Source organism: Mirounga angustirostris, unplaced genomic scaffold, assembly GCF_029215605.1.
Source record: "Mirounga angustirostris isolate CCGP_5_RB_7025 unplaced genomic scaffold, mMirAng1.0.hap1 SCAF_6, whole genome shotgun sequence".
Taxonomy (NCBI): Eukaryota; Metazoa; Chordata; class Mammalia; order Carnivora; family Phocidae; genus Mirounga; species Mirounga angustirostris.
Genome location: NW_026991714.1, coordinates 11595745 through 11599851, shown reverse-complemented (window position 1 = coordinate 11599851; position 4107 = coordinate 11595745).

Here is a 4107-nt window from a genome sequence, read left to right as displayed (position 1 = left end):
AAATGAGATCATATGTTGAGCCACAGAAAAGATACCAACACATCCTCAAATAAATGGAATCATACAGGTTGCATTTGCTGTGTGTAATGCAATAAAAATAAAAATAAACAAAAATGACCATCACACACACATATTAATTTTTCCACTTGGAAATTTTTTTCCACTTGGAAATTTTTAAATGTTTTCCTAAGTTTTGGGGGTTAAAACTAAATCAAAACTATTTAGAAATAAATGTTAAGAAGAAAAGTTATCAAAAAAAATTTTATGGCTGAAGCAATACTCAGGAAGTTTTGGAGTTTTAAAATGTATATCTTTTAGGAGATAAAAGTTTAAAAAATGAAGCATTCAACTCGGAAATAATCACAAAGTTAAATATAAAAGAAGAAAATAATAAAATAGAAAAATAGTGTGCATATACATATTTGACCACTTTAAAAGGAAACTATTGTGTTTTGAGGGGATTTCTTCTGTTGAATATATTAAAATGGACACTGTCAAATATCTGTTTAAAGAAAGTATCCATGATTTCTACTGAGAAATCAGTTGTTTATCCTGAGAATTCCTTATGTGTGTTGAATATTTCTCTCCTGTTGCTTTCCAAGGTTTTTTTTTTTTTTTTTTTGTCTTTCAACAGTCTTACTATGATTGGTGTGGGTATAGATCTCTTTACATTTATCCTACTTGAAATTGGTGGAGCTTTTTGGGTGTGTAGATGAATGTGTGTGGTCTTTTTTTAAAGTGAATTTGGGAAGTTTTCAGACATTATTTCTTCAAATATCTTTCCTACTGTTCCCTCTTCTCCTTCTCAGACTCTCATTATGTGTATGTTGGTGCAGTTGGTTTGGTGATGTCCCACAAATCTCTGAATTTCTGTTCATTTTCCTTCATTCGTTTTTGTTTCTGTCCCTCAGACAGGTAACCTCATTGACCTATTGTCAAGTTCACTATTTCTTTATTTTGCAACTCAAATCTACTGTTGAAAGTCTGTAGTGAATTTTTAAAATTATTTATTTATTTTAATTATTATTATTTTCTTTGAGAGAGAGAGAGTGAGTGCTAGTGAGTGGGGGAGGGGGCAGATGGAGAGGGAGAGAGAGAATCCCAAGCAGGCTTCACACTCAGCGTGGAGCCCAAGTTGGGGCTCAGTCCCACGACCCTGAGATCATGACCTGAGTTGAAATCAAGAGTTGGATACCTAACTGACTGAGCCACCCAGGTGTCCTCTGAAACTCTGTAGTGAATTAAAAATAATGTCAGTTCTTTTATTTTTCAACTCCAGAATGTCCATTCAACTCTTTTTTATTTTTAAGATTTTGTTTATTTATTTGAGAGAGAGAGAGAGAGAGCACAGCAGAGGGAGTAGCAGAGGGAAAGGGAGAAGCTGAGCAGGGAGCCTGACGTGGGGCTCGATCCCATGACCCTGAGATCAAGACCTGAGCCACACAGGCACCCCTCCATTCAACTCTTTAAAATAATTTCTATTTTTTTATTGACATTCCTTATTTGGTGACATCCCATTCTCATATTTCCCTTCTGTCCTTTTTTTAAAGATTTTATTTATTTGAGAGAAAGAGTGAAAGAGAGAGAGAGTGCACAGAGAGAGAGGGAGAAGCAGATTCCCCACTGTGCAGGGAGCCTGATGCGGGGCTTGATCCCAGGACCCTGACACTATGATCTGAGCAGAAGGCAGATGCTTAACTGACTGAGCCACCCAGGCACCCCATGAAACTCTGTAGTGAATTTTTAAAAATGTCAGTTATTTTATTTTTCAACTCCAGAATTTCCATTCAACTCTTTAAAATAATTTCTAGTTTTAAATTGACATTCCTTATTTGGTGACACCCATCTCATATTTTCCTTCTGTCCTTTAAACATGGTTTCCTTTTGTTCTTTGAACGCATTCATAATAGCCAATTTTGAGTCTTTGTCTAGTAAGTCTAAGGTATGAAGCTTCCTTGAGACAGTTTCTCTTGACTGCTTGTTCTGCTTGAGTATGAGACATACTTTTCTCTTTCTTCACACATCTTGTAAGTTTTTTTAACTTCACATTTAAAAAAACATAATGTTACCACTCTGGATTTTAGATTCCACTCCTCAATAGGCTTTGCTTTTTTTTATGTTTGTTGCTGTAGTTGTTAGTATTTAGTGACTTTCCTGACGAATTATGTAAAGTCTTTATTCTTCATCATGTATAGTCACTGAAGTTTCTGCTTGGTTAGCTTAGTGGTCAACTAACGATTGGACAGAGATTTCCTTATATACATTAGACCTTATATACATTGGTATACAGACCTTATATACATATCCTTATATACATTAGTAAGTCTTCCTGCCTTTGCCAAGAGGCTCTGTGTATATATTGGGGGTGCATCTTTAAAGCCATGACAGGCAATTAACAATCATATCTTAGCTTTTATTTCCTGCTTTTGCACATTCTCAGGTTCAGCCAGAGATGAGAGACTAAGGCCTCAGATTTTCTCGAGCATGTGCCAGCCCTTGTGTGTGTGCGTGACCTTACGCGGATTCTCAGGAACATGTCAGAGTTTTACAACCTCCCCCCCCCCGTAACATCTCATTCCCCAAAGTTTTTTTTTTTTTTTTTAAAGATTTTATTTATTTATTTGAGAGAGAGAGAACACATGAGAGGGGATAGGGTCAGAGGATGAAGCAGACTCCCTGCCGAGCAGGGAGCCTGACGCGGGACTTGATCCAGGGACTCCAGGATCATGACCTGAGCCACCCAGGCGCCCCTCATTCCCCAAAGTTTTTGAAGCATTTTTTGGTCAGGTTCTTGTTTTCCCTGACTATTATTACAGACTCAGGTAGCTGTGATGTTAAACAATTGTTGCTGACTGTTTTGATAAATGCTCCCAGGAAAAGGTTGATCATACTGAATAAATTCTGAGTCAGGTGAAATAAAGGTTATCCCTGTAAGTGGAGTTTCTAGTGAACTTCCAGAGAGGTCAAATAGTGACAATTCTCTGGGGATGGGACTTTTGAGCAGTTCTAAAGTTAATCAGCTTGCTCTAATTACTGTTAGGCTACTATAATTATGAAGTGGTCGGTTTCCATGGCTACTCCATAACTGAGGAGAGGGGAATCAGAATGGGGCAAGCTGAAGTGCCATAAAGCTCACTGTTACTAACAAGATTCAGCCATTTTATTATTTTATTTTATTTTAATTCCAGTACAGTTAACATGCAGTGTTACATTAGTTTCAGATGTAAAATGTAGTGATTCAACAATTCCATACATCACCCAGTGGTCATCATGACAAATGCAGTCCTTAATCTCCATCACCTATTTCCCCCCCACCCCCACCTCCCCTCTGGTAAACATCAGTTTGTTCTCTATACTTAAGAGTCTGCTTTCTTGGTTTGTCTCTCCCTTTTTTCTTTCCTTTGCTAGTTTGTTTTGTTTCTTAAATTGCACATATGAGGGAAATCATATAGTATTTGTCTTTCTCTGACTGACTTATTTCACTTAGCATAATACTCTAGCTCCACCCAAGACTCAGTTTTATCAAATAAATACTTCTCAAATTGTTGTGAGGTTTTGGTTAATTTCTAGAGTTCTGTAAAAAATTGATTTTGACCATTTTTGCCAATGTTCTCGTTGTTTTTATAAAGGGGTGGATTTGGGAGCACCTGCATGGCTCAGTCAGTTAAATAGCCGAATCTTGATTTTGGCACAGGTCATCTCAGGTCCTGGGATCGAGCCCGGCACTGGGTTCCACACTCAGCTAGGAGTCTGCTTGAGGATTCTTTCTCTCCCTCTGTCCCTCCCCCAGCTTGTGTGAGCACGCTCTCTCCCTCTCTAAAATAAATAAAATAAATCTTTAAAAAAATAAAAGGGTGGATTTTCAGAGGTCCTTATACCACATTTTGCCCTTTTTTGGTTTTCCATTGGTTTCGTCTGATTGTTCTTTTTAGCTTTTTTGCACTGCATATTTGGTAAGGTGCCTTCTACATCTCCATCTAAATCATAGATACTGGTGTGGATCAGGACTGGGCTAGAAACATTCTGAGGCATATTCCTCAACCAACCTGTCCGTATCTATGTCAACTACTGGATGTCAGGGTTGGAGAATTCAATCAACTAGCATCA